We start from the raw sequence: 17,822 nt of genomic DNA on the forward strand, positions 1-17,822 counted from the left end.
AAGGTCCTTGCTATGAAGTTGGTACACACTATGAAATCCTTCCCAGAAATTAGTGAGACAAACTTTTGACGGATGCTCTTCTAAGACGAATTCCAAACACACATTCATTCTAAGCAGAGAAAGAACCGAGGCTAACAATGATGCCTCCATTTTATATGGTACTTTGTTCTTTTGAACACACTTTTAAATACACTTCAATAAGAAAAACAAAACACTGGCCACCCAAGGTCACAAGGGCGGGTCTGCTGAGCCAGTGTTCATGACAACAGTAATAAAAGGAGAAATTCCCAGCTACAATTTTTCTATTGTATCTTAAAATACAAGCGAAAGATTCATAAAATCCAGGTCGCATTTTAACACATGAAAATTTCCAGTCCATTTTCACTGCAGTTTCCAGGAATGGGCAGAGAAAGAAATCTCATCTTTAATTAGAAGAGGAGAAATTTCTAAATATAATCCTGAAACTACAGTCAGATGTAATATATTCAACACACATTTGTATTCAAATTATGTTTTTTTCACTGTGTCTGTGTTTTCTATCTAAACATTTATAATTCAGTTAGGAGACGCTCTTATTAGAATAAACGCAATTGTATTAGATACCATTTAAGGCTGACCACACTTACCGGTTTCCTGGACCCAGTGGCTGCTGTCAGAAAAAAATGATTACTGAGCGGCAGGCTGCAATCTAGCCCCTGAATTCCCAGAGAAGTCTTTGCCAGAACCTTCCATTTCCTTCCCTGGCCACCGCCCCTGGTGGACAGGACTGCTTTTCAGCTGACCTTTTTCCTTTTCTCTCTCTCTCTCTCTCTCTCTCTCTCTCTCTCCATTATCACCAGCCAACTGGCTATTTCATCTGCCCGCACGCTTACAAATGCCTAGACCCCCTTTTGCGACAAAAGTTTTGCAGCATAACTTTCATTATCACCGAACAAAAATAATCAATAGTGCGGCCAACAAGCATATGTTACCATACTGGAGTAGAAGCTTTCAAAGGAAGTAATTGTTAATAAAATGAATAATGTGTGTTTTGAAATTTCAGTGCTTAGGTACATACATATATGCTACCAGATAGAATGAGGAGGTCAGAGGCTCACACCTGTATGCATGTAGCATTATTTTCAGTGTGACAGGCACAAATGCAGACTGACAGAGGTATGACAAGTGATGTGTCTTTTCAAAATGTCAAAAAATTCCCGTTACAGCTCCTAACAAGTTAAAGAACAATGTTGCCTCAATTTACACAGGTGTTATGTTCTTAACAAATTCAGCTGTATTAAGATGGTCTAAAAGTAAAAAATAAATCAATTAAAACCACACTTTGTACAAAAAAATACACTTAAGATCTTGACCAAGATCACTATGAACAGGATTTTTATCTATGTGAATGTTCAGCAGGACACTCAAAGGTCATGAGCTACAGGCCGGTTCTTCGCTCTGAGGGAGTCACAGATAGACATCACAAGATGGCAAAATCCTTCACTCCTGCCCACTACATTTTTAAAAATATTTTTTTAATATTTATTTATTGTGGGGAGAGTGCAAGCAGGGGAGGGGCAGAAGAGGGAGACAGAGGACCCGAAGCCAGCTCTATGCTGACAGCAGCGAGCCCGATGTGGGGCTCAAACCCACAAACTGCAAGATCATGATCTGAGCCAAAATCGGACGCTCAACCGACGGGGCCACCCAGGCGCCCCAGATTTTAGAGATGCTCCCTAGTCTTTTGGACAATGGGAAAAAATGTTCCCTTAAATCTCCAAAGAAATGTTTCCTTTCTTTACAGCGTGGTCCTATCCGCACTGAGAATGGTGTGGTAGGGTCTTAAGCTGTATAAATCTGACGAAGGTGACTCAGGTATAAAATATGAGGGTCACCAGTATGGTAGATTTGGGGGGGCACTGGAGGAACCCAGCTAAGACCCCAGCTAGAGGAAGCGCTCTCTGATAGCATCACCCAGGATGCATTAGAATGAGAAGGTCTCACAGGTGGTAACACTGGATGTTGATTATAGCAATGGTCCAGAGAAAAGGGATAATTGAGGCCCCAAATTACATTGCAGTAGTGAGAAGGAAGAGGAGGAGGGTGTGGCTGGGGTGAATTCACTAGAAGTGGACCAGCTTTGGGAATATAGACAGCAAGGGAGAGATCAAAGAGGACTTCAAAAGTTGGATCCTGTGTGGACACTGACGCTCTGCCCAGGAGGAAGGATGTCGGGAAGTGGAAGCCAATTGGAAATAGGGGCATTGAAGTTGAAGAGAGGGGACAGAGAGAGAGAGTGAGTGAGAGAGAGAGAGAAAGAGAGAGAGATTCATACCTGTATCTACATCTGTGTCTATATCCAGGGGAGAAATGAGAAAGCCTTGAACAGAGTCAAGGACAGTCTGTTCAGTTACTTAGAGGTGATGGAAAGAAGAGGAACAAGCGAAACCATAGACCAAGAATGACGAGAGACACGAGATCCTCTGAATAGTGCAGGGTCAAGGGTGTGTGGGGAGAGTTTCAGAGCTCCAAGATGGAGGGAGTAGCCAGAAGAGTCCACTGCCTCCAGGAGACCATGGGCATGTGGATGGTTTGGGGTGGCCAGACATCCTAACAAGGCTGTCACTGCTGACTTTCCAGATGGCAGTTTCCCTGGCTCACAGCTGTGGGGGGAGGGGTCAGGACAGCTGGAAAATGAAGCCCTCGGTGCCTGGAGCTCTTCGGAGTATTTGGTGCTGCAAGAACACCATGTAGCAACAGGGGAGGCTTTGAACTGTCTTTGCTTTGCAGTCAGCTGGGCGCTGATTACCTGCGTGCTCCCAGGGCAGGTGACCCTTTGTGAGCCTGGAATGTGTTCGCAGAAGCGGAAGGAGGGACCAAGTGAAGCACCCAGGAGAGCGGGAGAGAGCCTTCTTCTCCTGTCTCACTTCCAGCCTCTCGTTTCTTTCCTGAGCGGAAGGAGGGAAACACAACAGCAGCTTGGGAAAAGATGGCAGACTGAGGTGCGGGCTCGAGAGCCGGAACTGTGGCCCAAAGGAGGGGGAGGGATGAGGCCACCAGCTTCAGTGGAGGCCCAGCCTTGGCGAGAGAGAAGATGCTCCTTTCTCAGACGCAGGGCTGAAAGAAGGTGGGGAGTGAAAGAGACAGCCGGGTTTTCGGTTGGAGAGCAGGAAAGTGACACCGGGCAGCTTCTGTGTTGTGGCCCCTGCCCTCTGGGTCAGTAAGAGATGTTCGACCTGCTGGGACAGGCAGGTGTGGGGCTGGGCCCCCACCAAGAGCTCCTGAAGCTTCCGAAGGCCCTTGCGGGCAGCTGCAGCAGGGACAAGAGATAAAGCCAGAGAACGTCAAGTGGCCCAGAAGGCACAACCTCCACGCGATAGCATGAGCTTGCTCTGAGCTGAAAGTTTGGTTTCGTCGCTTTCTCCATCTGCCCTTGGCATTTGAGAGCAGGGGCGGCGAAGGGATGCTGTCAATTTCAAAAGTCAAGGCCTCAGAGACAGGGCAGTTTAAAGCAACAAAAAGACCTGGGTTATAACAAGAGCACACACGAATGTGATGGGAGTTGAGGACGTGGGGGACCAGGCTGTTCTCTCCCTGTGGAAACTGGATACGCCATCAGGAGAGCGTATCATAAAGTATCTCGGTGTGTGTGTGTGGGGGGGGGGGGGGGGGGGGTGGGTGTGAGTGATGTCAGAAGCCGGCGTGGCCGGTACCCCCACCATGAGGGGCCGGATCAGATCACATGTGCTCTGGAAATGAAGAGCCAGTGGCTTCCCTTAGATCAGCACAGAAGGGGCCATGAGCAGCACGTGTCTCAAAGAGAAGAAAAAGGCAGGGGCTGGAGCCAGTCTGCGTGCAGGGCAGACAGATAAATTCCTGGGACATCTTTAGTGGCAAGATAAGACCCAGGTACTGGCTTAAAACAAACATTTGTTGAGAACCTTTTGCCAGCATGTTTTTGAGGTGAAAGGTTAATAAAGAGGAGGGAGATCAAAGCGTTTATGCCTGGTGGCCAGTGTTAGCTGGAGGAGGAGGGGGGAGAAGGAGGAGGGGAGGAGGGGAGAGGCTAGCATACCTGCGGCTGGTGAATGTGGAGGGGGTGGGGAACAGACTAGAACTGCAATGCAGGCAAAATCCACCAGGCCTCTGTTTGGCCGTCCTTTCCCCGGGGTGACGGCTCTAAGCCCACCAGACAGGGACGACTCCCCAGAGTTGTGCCCTTTCTCTGTCTCTGCCACCGCTTCCTACCCCCTCCTCCCTCTCTCTGAAGGCAGCCCACATCTGACCCATTAGGAAGTTCCCCTGGCTCCGACTTTACGACAGATCCCGAATCCAGCCCCTTCTCACCACCCATGTGGCTGCCATCATCTGGATTAATGTCACAGGTCCAACCAGTGTCCTCTGCGGCTCCCCATGCCCCGCTGCAGCCCCTCCAACACATAATTCTGGGAAAGCCTTTGAAAATGGAACCAGATCATGTCATTTCTCTGCTCAGGAACTTCCAGTGGCTCCCCACCTCGAGTGTCAAAGCCAAGAGACTTATAATAGCCCGTCATGACCAGCCCCACACCTTCCCTGACCTTCCCTTCACTCCCCCTCAGCCACCCTTGCCTTTGGCCGGTCCTTGAGCTGTCAACTGTCGGCCTGCCTCGGGACTCTGGCCTCGCTGTTCCTTCTGCTGAGAATGCGCCTCTCCCAGAGAGTCATACGGCCCAGGTGTCAGCCTATGGGGAGGGGAGGTCTTTCCTGATGTAATATTGTATCAGTCTTCCTTCCTCACTCGGGGTCACCCTGCTTTATTTCCCTCCAAAGTCCTCATCATGATTGGAAACTCACACACGTAGTTACTGATGTTTTCGTTTTTCTCCGCCAACCAGAATATAACATCTATAAGGACAGGGTCTGTCTTATCCCTGACAGCTAACGCGACACGGAAACTTTTAAGACATAGTAAGCACTCAGTGGATGTTTGCTGAATGAGTGTGCGGATGAATGGACACATAAATCAATGAATATACTACACAGCTCATAGCTTGTGCCTTAAGGCTTGTTTGGTTCCATCCTCATGATGTGATTTGAAATATTTCTCGTCCATTGTTGTTCTTGCCACTATGTCGGTTCTCTGGGGCTCCAACTTCTTTCTTAGTGTCAAACTGGAGAGGGTGCAACAATATTTTAAGGCCACTTCTGCCCTGAAAGTTCTGTGATTGTACAGTGATTGGCAAGGCTGAGTTAAGGAGAAATGTATTTTTAGGAACTCTTCTGGAAATCTTATCAGCTCGGCTGGGTTTGGCCTAGATTTGTTAGCAGGCTGTTTGAGCTGTGAGATCTAACAGGAGCAACTGTACCGGGGAGGGGGGAGCATTTGGGGAGTCCATTGTGTTCCTGCTCCAGAGTCCAGATCCAAGGGGGCACCCAGGGAGGGTGCAGAGGTGACAGGGTTTTGCATTCAGCACGAGGACAGAGCAGGTGTTGAAAACTTAGGCTCCAGTCTGCAAAAAGGACACAGATCTAGGGGCGCCTGGGTGCTTCAGTGGGTTGAGCGTCCGACTTCAGCTCAGGTCATGATCTCGCAGTTTGTGAGTTGGAGCCCCAGGTCAGCCTCGCTGCTGTCAGTGCAGAGCCCACGTCAGATCCTCTGTCCTCCTCTCTCTCTGCCCCTCCCCTGCTCTCTCTCTCTCTCTCAAAAACAAATAAACACTAAAAGAAAAAAAGAACACATATCTAGGGGCTGTTCCCTCTGCAGAGAATGCGCCTCTCCCAGAGAGTCATGTGGCCCAGGTGTCAGCCTATGGGGAGGAGAGGTCTTTCCTGATGTAATATTGTATCAGTCCTCCCGGGGGGGGGGGGGGGGGGTAATACTTCTTTACATTTTCTCTTCTACTAGAACAGCACATAAAATGCTACTGTGCACCAAGAAGTCACCGACACCCCCAGCCCAGTCGTCACGGTATGGTGGTCTCGGGCTTTCCGGATGGGAGCAAAACTGGCTCCTGAAGGCTGTCAGCAGAAAAGTTTGCTGAAGCTGGCTGTAAGTTCTTTGATAAGACTGGGCCCCAAGCGGCCCCATCCCTGGCCCTGGTATTCTTAGCAAGTGAATGCCCAAGTTTTGAGCCACATGGACCTTCAACACAGTGGACTGGGGGTTTGACCTATCTCTGGAGGTGGACCAGAGAAACCAAGTCTTCCTCTGCCCTTGTCCCCTGAGGCCATAGCCAGGTCCCCTTCTTCTGGAGGTTTGTAATCCAGCTGTGAAATACACCCCAGAGAGGTTCTGATAGGAAGAACCTTCTAGTTCTGCAACCTCTGTTGACGTCCAACCCCACTCCACTGACTTCGTAGAATACAATCATTCTGGCATGGAACCAGATATGGGGGATGTGGATTGAACAGCCCAAAGGTTCAGAAGACCCCAGAAGGAAAGATACCCCCAGGGTCAGACATCCAGGTGATGGTATTTCATTAATATTTAACAAAATAAAAATTTCTCTACAGAGCACCATTTGACTTAAGCAGAAAAGTACAGAACCCAGAAATGCAGCATCAGGAAGAAGTCAATCTATGAAAGGAGGATTTTTATTTTGATGTCATTTCACTCACCCTAGAAGTTAAAAAAAAAAAAATCAATTTCCTGCCATAGTTTTTAGAATGGCTGTGGACAAGGAGTGACTCAAGCCCCAAGTATAAAGCAGGCTACACAAATGAGTCTGAGTCAAAGATTCCTCTTATCTTTCAGGAAATTGAACTAACTGCTAGAATTGAAATCAACAACAAATATTTACTGCACTTGAAACCCGGAGCTCTAATAAAAAAAAAAAAAAAAAAAAAAAAAAAAAAAAGGACAAACCTGGCAACAAAGTGCATATTCTATCAAAACTTAGCGCGCTCTGATGTAACCCAGGCGGGCATTATTAGGTCACACGATGCTAATCGCTGGAGGCTGGTAGCACCACAGGACCTGTCAGACCCAGGTCCCCTCCTCCACAACCCCCTCCCCAAGCAGCGTCTTTTGTGGCCTCTCCGCCCAGATGGGGCACTCCTCCCAGGCTAATCACTGCTCGCTCAGCCTCCCGGCTGCCACCGGTTGTGGTTATTTCTAAGCGACGTCACCCGGTGCTGTGTCACCATGGCAACAGCGGGCCACCGCTCTGAGAAGTGCAACAGGGAAACTGGGGGAAAGGAAAAATAAGTCACAGGGCTGCACTGCCCCTGGTCACGGGCAACTTCTGAAGTGGCGAACGTGCTTCCCATTTTATGGAAGGGGAAACTGAGGCGCCAGTGCTCTCCCCAATTCCTGTGAAAGGAGGATCAAAATGTAAAGCCTGATGATCACAGCCTACCCATGGGGCTCTGCTCCCTTGTGACTTGGAGTTCACTGGGTCATTTCAACAAGCACCAAATGTGAAGGAAACAAACGAACGAACGGGGGTGGGGGTGCTTTGGGATTATGTAGATGAATCATGAAATCTTCAGGCATCTATTTTAATGTACTAAACACGGCTCTCTCAACTACATATTCTGCGTATTTTTCCAAATACACAATTCTTATTTAAATGTACGTAGTTTTGCTTTCCCGGGTGACTGACCCGTGGACTTCAGTCAGTTCCTTAATCTCCTCCAACAACTGCATTTCTTTCACAAACGTATCCCTTTTCCTTTAAGTGTTTTTTAAGAGGCATACTGCTGAGCTGGAAAATTAATAACCTGGCATAACCTGTGATACCACCCTCACGACAAGCTCTCAAGTTACCTGTTCATTATTTTCCAAAATGATTTTATCACCTGCGTTCCCATGTGCATACTTCGATTGCTCTCCTAATGCTGCTTTTTTCTCAAACTGGTCTGACCTCCTTCTCTAAGAGAACCAATAGCTTTGAGTCAAACCAAATCTGACAAGATAAAATGAGAGAGAGAGAGAGAGAGAGGCAAAAAGAGAGAGTCTGAACAATACCTTTTCTGGCATGTGGATCATCACATGGCTACCTCCTTATACTCTGTATACACCCCCCCCCCCCCCCCCCGCCAAAGTTTTGTCATTAACAGTATGCTATGATCAGGCAACTCCCCTATGCAGCACTGCTTCTACATTTAAAGCATTATTTTGCTCATGAAGCCTCTTTTAAACTTGGGGTAAAATGAGAAATAATTTTTATGATTACAATAAAGCCCTGTGTGCAGATGTAAATGATGTTTTGCTCGTTGAAATAGAATCAAAAGGACTTCTTAGGGTTTAACAAAAGTGTGTGTCTGGATGAGAAACGTATGACTCACTTACATCCGCAACTGCTAAGAATCAAGAGATACGGTTTGTACAACCACATGCCATTGAGCCGACCACTGAACTTGAAACTTCATCGCCCCAGCTACACTGTTGTTGCCGAGCCTCAAGCGGTGGACTGTCTGTGCAGGAGTCTGGACGACTGGAAGCAGAGCACCACTACAAGGCATCTCATCCCTGGGTTCTTCATGGAGCCGGGGCAGGGAGGTTGCAACATCGCTGGTGGAAATTTTGGTTAAGGCCACACAGATAACCCCTGCAGCACTTGGCAGAGATGATCCTGTCTGCACTACTTTTTCCAGTAAGAATGACTCAGCAGCAGAAAATATTTATTATGCCTGGCTACGACTTCTGCACGGTGCAAGGCACTTTCTCTAACTCCCTGTCAGCTCTGCGAACAGGCCTCCCGAGGTTCATCCAGCTTCTCAAATGGTACCTGCAATATTTTCAGACAGCCGCTAAGGATGGAGATCCCGTCCCTAAGCCAGCAGTTTTAAAGGTTCCCACTTATCTGTCTTAGGCCAATGCTTTAGGCTTTCCCAAGGTTTCCTTAGAAGGAGAAGCACTTTGGTTTTCAAGACTCAGGAAGACGATGGAGAGCTTGAAAACACATAGGTAACTGGCTCCGTCACCACACCTCCTACTAAAAAACGCACTTAGCTCACTAGATCCCAGGAAGTTTCTAGAAAGAAAGGACCATCTGCACTTCTTTTTTCCAAAGTGGAAAAGTGTAAAAAGGAAAGGCCCTCCGTCTGAAATACACTTTCCTACCCTTGGGGAGTAGCCCGATTGCCTAACTATCAGCAAACGGGCAGGGCTGGCAGTTAGGAAAGCTGAGTTAGTTTTCACACGGTCACAAGGTAGGCAGGAGACTTGGGGTGAGTCACAGCCCCTCTCCAGGCCTTGGCTTACCCAGCCATGAAAAGGAGACGCTGGACCAAGCAGTGGTTGTGAGACCTGGGGGTGAGTAGCTACACAACCACAGGTAAATATATACTGTAGTATACGGAAGGATCAGTTTTACTAAAATAAAATAAACTTAAAAAGTTGGGACAAAAAGGAAAGTCAAATAACTTCAGGGGTAAGTAATTTTAAATTTTTTGTATTAGAGCAGACATACATAATGGAGTAGAAGATACCATTTAGAGACTTCAGATAAATAAGAAGCCTTCTTCTGTCAGTCCTCCTAAACCTCAGGAGACCATCTCGTCTCTCCTCTGTTTTGAGGAGGTCTCAGTGGAAACACTTGAGGGCCTCCAGGGCCCCTTTGGCCTTGGACACGCTAGGAGTCCTGTTTCTTGCCTAGTAGTGACAGGGATCTTTAGGGAGACACCTGTGGTCCGGTGGGGTTTGCCTGGTTACCCTGCAGCAGAAACACAAAGTTCATTTAAGCTAAAGGTTTCATCTGAATCACTAACCCTCCTCGGGGAAGAAAAGAGTGCTTCTCCAGATCATTCACATGCCTGAAATGATCATGGGGGTACATGGATTTAGTGTCACCTTTGGGGCTGGGAAATCTAATGTTCTCACTTCTTCACTACAACATCAGAGACAGCCAAGGGCACCTGGGATGTTCATGCCACTGAAAAGTACATCCATTTGGTTTCAATCGTGTTTGCTCTCACTTATTAAGATCAATCTTGATTTAGTAAATCCATCAAATTAACTAGTTTTCCTAGGAGTTTGCACTATGACTGAGGATAATATGTATTTGGAATTGTAGATCATTTTATGTTCCTACAAGTATAAGAATTAAATATTAAAGGGGGGGACTAGATTTAGGGTCAAAAGAAGTTAAAACGCAATTTTTCAATCCATTTTTCAATCAAATAGATTGAAAAATAATTTTTTTAATGTTTATTTATTTTGAGAGAGAGGGTGTGCATGCATGCACGTGAGCTGAGGAGGGGCAGAGAGAGAGAGAGAGAGAGAGAGAGAGAGAGAGAGAATCCCAAGCAGGCTTCATGCTGTCAGCACAGAATCCAACAGTGGGGCTCGAACTCACGAGCCACAGGATCATGACCTGAGCTGAAATCAAGAGTCGGATGCTTAACTGACCGAGCCACTCAGGTGCCCCAAATATATTTTCAAAATAGAGACAAATGCTTTGCAGAAAGCATTTTAGAGATGAATTAGAGTAAATGCATTAGAGTAAGTTAATGACATTGGTTTTTGCTTTAAACTTTTACAACCAAAATTGTCATGAGCCCTTCCTAGAACATTGCTTACTGCCTTCCTCTTTATCATAATGTAACAAAATCTTCCATCATGCTTCAGAAATCAGTATATGTTATATTTTATTTTATTTTTAGGTGTGATCACAGTTTGTTTTTCAAAAAGAAATCATATATATTAACAAACTTGAAGATTCAGTGTTATAATATGTTAATATAAGTATCTAAATGCTTTTTACTCAACATTTGTCCATCAAAATTTTATTTGCTTGAAAAATTTTATTGGAAAACATTTCGAGAATGTAAGCTTCCAAAAAAAACTATATGATAATTTCTATAGTATTAAAATCAGTATGGTGGTGGGGCACCTGGGTGGCTCAGTTAATTAAGCATCTGACTTCGGCTCAGGTCATGATCTCGCAGTTTGTGAGTTCGAGCCTGCCGTTGGGCTCTGTGCTGACAACTCAGAGCCTGGAGCCTGCTTCGGATTCTGTGTCTCCCTCTCTCTGCCCTTCCCCTGCTCACGCTCTGTCTCTGTCTCTGTGTCTCTCAAAAATAAAAACACTTAACAAATTTTTAAAAATAAAATGAAATCAGTATGGTGTTATTATAAAAAGAAAATTTTGTGCATCACTATTTTACAAAGGGAGGATTATTAATGATTTTTTATTGTGTTTTTTTGTTTTGTTTTTGTTTTTGTTTTGTTTTTTAATGACACAGAATCCGAAGCAGGCTCCAGGCTCTGAGCTGTCAGCACAGAGCCCAACACGGGGCTCAAACCCACGAACTGTGTGATCTTGACCTGAGCTGAAGTCAGACACTTAACAAACTGAGCCACTCAGGTGCCCCTCAAAGATTTTTTTTTTTTTTTTTTTTTTTTTTGATGCATGTGCAAACCAGTAAACTTGAAACACGTTTACTTTTCCCACATTCCCCCGTATAGCTGCAGACTTTCCTCAAGTGAGAAAATAAAAGAACGGGACAGACAGGCAAAAAGAGAAGCCTTTTGATAATGAATGAACAGGATCCACAAGTGATATTTGGTTTTACTCACATGTCACAAGTGTTTGTTTTTCGGAGAATCAAGTTTTAACTCCGAAGCATATAATTAGTGTGATAAGAACTTAAGTATATAAGTATTCACTCAATATTATTTAATCAAGCCATGAACATTTTTGGGTGCAGTTATGTGAGCAGAACTATGCATCCCTAGTAAGTGTCAGCTGAGAGTCTCTAGGGTTGGGACTAGACTTTTTCATTCTTTTGCTTTGAGCACAAGGTTCAATAAATATTTGTTGAGTAGATAAATGGATGGATGGATGGATGGGACAAAGCAAAAGAAAATAGCTGGCTCTCTTTATTTTAAATTTATATACCAGAGTGATATTTTCTATGAGGCAGGAAACTTATGTGCAATCAGTCTAAATGGACTACCCTGCATTTTTTAATATCATAAAACTAATATTTATGAGATACTTAAGTGTCTTAGATTTCAGTTAGCAAGATGAAATATCTGGTGCTGGTTGCTATAATTAGTTTAAAATTCCCTAGGGAACTTGCATTCATAGCAGGATATAAAATATAGAGAAACCTCTGTCACTAACCATTTATTTTTGAAAATTTTCAGAAAATCAGCTCTTCAAAAAAAATTTTTTTAAGTCAAGACATAGTGCAGGTCAATACGTTAATATGTAACAGAAATATATGGTATAACTGTTAAGAAAGAGGAGAAAATGTTGTCATTATCTTGATTTGATATGATTATATAGCCAGAAAACTCAAGAGAATTAAATTTGAGTCTCACAAGGAAAAAGCGAATTCCGTAAGCTGCCAGAAATGAGGAAAATAAATAAAATTAAATGGAACCAAGTTTTCTTGCTTTCTAGCAATAATCAGGTAGAATACATAGTAGAAAACGTATCATTCATAATAGCTACATAAAACATAAAACAGTTGGGAATAATGCTAACTGAAAATGTTTTGGACAGACAAAAAATTAACAAATTTTACTTGGAGACACAAAGTATTATTTTTTTAATTGAGAGATATTTCTGGATTAGCATTCTTACCATTTAAAGATGTTAGTTCTTACCAAATTAATTTATAGATTCAAGACAGTTTTTTTTAATGTTTATTTATTATTGAGAGAAAGAGAGAGAGAGCACAAGTGGGGGGAAGGGCAGAGAAAGAGGGAGACACAGAATCCGAAGCAGGCTCCAGGCTCTGAGTTGTCAGCACAGAGCCCGATACGGGGCTCGAATCCACGGGCCATGAGATCATGACCTGAACCTAAGTCGGACGCTCAACTGACTAAGCCAACCAGGGGCCCCAGGTTCAAGACAGTTCTACTAAAGTCTCAAAAAGAACTTTTTTTTGTTCTTGTTGGAGAACGTTTTTATAAATATGGAAAGAACTTAATGATTTTGAGATTTTTCTAGAAAAAGAAATAGATGAAGACAGAATCATAATATATGGGATATATGGGATAATAGATGGATGCATGTAGTGTCAATAAAAAACAATTAAAACAGTTTGTTACTGCTGAAGAATAGATAGACGAATCAATGCAATTGACTAAACGCATCTTGAAAGGGATGTTAGTGTACCCAAGAATTCAGGATCCAAGATAATAAGTACCACAGGTGGAGAAAGCATGTCTCATTCAGGAGGTACTATTTAGGAAAATTGGGGAAAAAAGAGAGGATACATTGAGTTTATTAACTCAACTTGTACTATTCACCAAAATAAATTGCATGTTGATTTGATTAAAAAGATAATCCACAAAAGGGCAAAAGAATATATAGGTCAATCTTTGATAACAGGCATCTAAGTCTTTCTGAGAATAAAAAACAATGCAAACAACAAAAGGTCAATCTATTTTTAATGGCTTTGATACATTTTAACTAAAAACTTCTGACTTCTTGGTACACTGTCAACTTGAGCACATGTAGCTATTTAATTACCCCCCTGCCAAATCCCCAGTGCAATAACTGAAGGTTGATCAACATACAGAAAAAGGAAACTTGAAGAGTGTTAGAAATAGGGAAATTGTATCAGTTACATGGTTTGAAGTCTCTACTGCTCCTAGTTTACAGAAAAATCCAACATTTTGCTGAGAAGCCACACTAACTTGAAATCCTGCAGCTCAGTGGGTTTGTCTCCCTTGTACCATGGGAATAACAACAGTAAGGAGGCTTGGCTGAGGCGGAAACTTGGCATGAAGGCCAAGCAGAGGAAGAGTGGGTAGAGAGTAGTAATCCCTAGGGCAAGAAACCGAAGCCAAGATGACACATCCCTGCTGGGTACCCCACGGCCCGAACTCCCTCCTCGCTACACCCCTGTATACCATACCACTGAACTCAATCTACACCCAAGAACCCTCTGCCTGCCATCTGAGAAGACGGTTCTACTGACAGTCAGGTGGCAAGTGGGGAGCTATAAAAAGGTTTCTGTTCCCTGTCTTGAATAAAAAGAACCAGGCCTGGACAGACCTCTTTCCATTCAAGATGGATGAATGAGTAAAAAGACCAACAAAAACTTAAATATGCAACAAAGATCCAATATGACACCAGTCATACTACAGAAAGAGTTTGCAAATCAAAAAAAAAAAAATGTCAAGATGGAGAGCTTAAGGTCTATCATAAAAGAAAAAGAAGAAAATGTTAAGATAGCATCTTGCTTTATGTTTTCAATAAAACCCAGGGAAGCCCATCCTTTCTTCATAAACTGAAACAGGGAAGGGAAAAATGGTAACTGAACTGAAATGGGACTGAAACAGCCACAGATAAAAATGGCGGTTGGATGGCACAAGAAAGGAATGTGAGGAAACCAACATTTCAGTAGCAAAATTAAAACCTTAATGTTATACAATAAAGAGCACTGTCAGTGTACAAAATGGAATCAGTGAGGTGAAGAATACACTTGAGACATATTTCTAAAACGAAGAGAAAAAGGAAAAAGATTGAAATCATCAGAGAGCTGCTTACAGATCTGGAGGCCAGAAAACAAAAATCTAAACTAAGAATGATTCATGTCACTGGAGAGATAAAAATAAAGGAACAAATGAAACAGCATAATTAAAAAATATGGACTAGAAAATTTTTGGAGTTCAAAGGGAGCCTAGAAAGAAGAGATTTCCGTGTCCTAGGCAAAGCCAATGAAAAGCTCTGTGAACTTAGAATATTCTAGTAATCACCAAGACAAGGGGAAGTTTCTAAAATGATTTAGCCCCTCTGTCCCAAAAAGAGTTAACTACAAATAAATCGATCAGCTTCTCTTCTGCAGTACAAAACATTAAAAGCCAATAGAAAAATGTCTATAGAATTTTGAGGGAAATTATTACTCTAAATAATATACTCTATATATTTATATTTATATATATATATATATATATTATATATATATTTCCTACATGAAAGTGAAAAGTATTCTCCAACATTCAAAGGGTGAAAACATATATAGTTCATAGAGATCCCATTTTGAGGGATTTATCCTAAAGGAATCAGTCATGGGATTAAATATTTACATATCAGGATGTTAACCACAGTATAATTTATAAAAATAAAAAAATTAGAACCAATGTAAAGTGACAGGAAATGCTAAAACAAATTATTGTACATTCATATTATTAGATATTAAGTAGCTCTTCTAACAATGTAGAATGTCAGATTCAAATGCTTACCATGTGATATTGAATATTGTATATCCTTTCTTCAGGAAGCAACTATCATCAGAAAATAAAACAAAAAAATTGCAAAAAATTCTAAAAATGCCTTGTGGGCTTTTATGCTTGCAAACATGTCATTGTCTCGTTTAAAACTGAACAACAGGTCAAATGCTATGAAGATCAAGAGACATTTATAAAGTGGATATAATTTCCAGACTGAACATCCTAGAAGGCAAGAAAGTAACCAACTAGAGAAATCACATTATTTTGCTGAGTCTGGACACACTTTCATTGACATGACCCTTGCCCACTTAGTTGATACAATAAGCAGATTGCGTATCATAGTCTGTTGTCCAAACTGCTCAGCAGAAATTATAATAATGTTGCTGAAAAGTAAGTCACAAGTAAAATGCAGTTTAATATTTAAACAACTTGATGTTAATTTGAATAATTCAAGCTCACAGTGAGTAGGTTGTGGTAGGGGGCTGGCCAACTTTTAAGGAAAGAGATTAAATAAAAGAATGAACAGAGTGACAATGGCTTGCAAATTGTAGCTTCCTAATATAGTAAAATTTGCATAACACTTTACATAGAACTTGGCATAAAAACGTTAAATTATAACTCCTTATTATTACATCTAATAATAAAACATAACTAGTGTAAAATTAACCACTAAGGCACCAAATGAGACAGTTTTAACATTACATTTCGGATACAGCTCCACCTTCTCTTCCCCTCCTTTGATTTTATAGGGTTTCAGAATAAAAGGGGAGATTCTCAGGAAAAAAAAATCCATTATCTGGATTTTATTATTCTTAACAGTAATAGTGAACATGGAATTTCTTTTTGTACGTCACGTGGTTGAAGATATCATGGTATGGTTTGACCCCCTTGGGGACTCAGAGCACATATTTCTAGAAGGGTTGGCTAAGGTCTGGAATGGAGCATAAGTCCATGGTATCAGCAACCCATAATCATGGTCTCTTGCTTTAATCAACTAAGCTATTCAACCATGTAGAAGAGCTTCAAACATGTCTGTGAAATACTACGAAAAGTAAATTGTTACGCAATATGAAAATAATTACATGTTAAATCCAGGACTACTAATAAATGGCGGGGAGGATATTTGCCAAGAAACACTGTTTCCAGTGCAACATCAAACGCTGAACTAGAATGAGATTGTCTGATGACAAATCATTTTAGGCTTAAAAAGTATAATGAAGGCGGGGCACCTGAAGGTAGGTCAGTTGGTTAAGTGTCTGACTCCTGATTTTGGCCCTGGTCACGATCTCATGGTTGTGAGATCGAGCCCCGTCCGTCTCTGCACTGAGTGTGGAGGCTGCTTAAGACTCTCTCTCTCTCTCCCTCTGCCCCTCCCCAACTAGTGCGTGCGTGAGCTCTCTCTCTCTCTCTCAAATAAATAAATAAATAAATATTAAAATTTAAATTTAAAAAGTAAAAGTTACAAAAAAAAACTTTTAAAAAGTATAGTGAAGGATTTGCCTTATCTGCTTTGATGCGGACTAAATGTTTTCAAAATTTGGGCACACGTATGTTTTGGGGTAGAAATCACAGGTAGAGCAATTGGTCTGCAGATTCAAATATTAACTGCTTATGAACTGACTAAAATAAAAACAATACCACCGAACCAAAATGTGATTAAAATAGAGTAAGTGACATTATTAATCTTCCAACCACTCTGCTTTTCTTTTTTAGCTGTCTGACTAATCAATGAACTAAAAGCATCTAGAGTTCTAAACAGTTTTCACGTAACCAAGAATACCACTGCCTCAATAGCCTCGACGCTTTCCATCTGAATCCACACAGTAGTGTCCCAGATCATATCGTTAACTTCAGCCAAGAGGCAAGAGAGACAGGAGAGAAACGATGCTTGCCCAAAGAGCTCTGAGAAGAACTACAGTGACATTCTTCTAGAATTAAAAAGCTCTGCTAGACCTTAGGAAATACCTCTTTCGCCTGTCCCTCTTTCAAAGGGAATCAAAAGACAATTCAGAATTTTAAAACTCAGGGTACCATACCATTTTAAAGACAAAAAAGTCTCAGCCTGTTCTCTGATGGCTTTTAGTGATTCACATACAGCCAGGATTCTGGTGCTGTTCCTCCAAATATCCTGGACCATAAAGAAACAAATAAAGCACACTGCAGTTTTTAATGAATTCTCTTTTTCAAGAAATATGGTGGGCAATCTTAGAGCTCTCTTCATGTCTTAATTAAAATTTTAATACAGTTATTATCATTAATATTATCAGCTGGCATTTATGGAGCATCTTACATAGTGGATAAAGTGCTTCCCGCACGCAGTGTCTCAGTGAATTTCAGAGGAAGACAACAGGCACTCAAAGGATTAGTTTGGAGACTAACAGCCCGCACAATTAGAAAGAATTCCAATTACTAGTTTCATTACTGAGTCTACTTAACACTTCTCCCCAAGATTACCAGAATCTGTCTCATTTGGACCCCATAAGTGATTCAGATTCATGATTGTCCCTGTGCTATTTACAGAACAGCAATAAGTATATTAAGAAAATCTACTGGCTTTGCGATAAAGCTGACTGTAACCAGCTCATAAAGCTGCTATCTGTGTCCTTCAGCAGGAAGGAAAACTCCCTTCTGGGGGAGCCTGTCCTGTTGTGTGGTTTGGTACAATAGCTCTCTTTTTCTTTACAGGGTCAAAAATTCAGGAAAAGAAATTAATAAAAAGCCT

At 42.4% G+C, this 17,822-nt stretch overlaps 1 protein-coding gene and 1 long non-coding RNA gene across 9 annotated transcripts in view; one reads left to right on the forward strand and one right to left on the reverse strand.

Annotated features, from left to right (window-relative positions):
- Positions 1-6,786, forward strand: part of LOC109264144 (uncharacterized) — a 99,948-nt gene extending 93,162 nt beyond the window's left edge. The window contains exons 3-4 of the long non-coding RNA XR_002078604.2: positions 5,867-6,010; positions 6,475-6,786. This is a non-coding gene — a long non-coding RNA (uncharacterized LOC109264144). The remainder of the gene's footprint in view (positions 1-5,866; positions 6,011-6,474) is intronic.
- The window catches only part of MBNL2 (muscleblind like splicing regulator 2), a 158,123-nt gene that overhangs the window by 116,703 nt on the left and 23,598 nt on the right, over positions 1-17,822 (reverse strand). The window lies entirely within an intron of this gene.

This window comes from Panthera pardus, unplaced genomic scaffold (assembly GCF_024362965.1).
Source record: "Panthera pardus isolate Hobbes unplaced genomic scaffold, ASM2436296v1 HiC_scaffold_1, whole genome shotgun sequence".
Taxonomy (NCBI): Eukaryota; Metazoa; Chordata; class Mammalia; order Carnivora; family Felidae; genus Panthera; species Panthera pardus.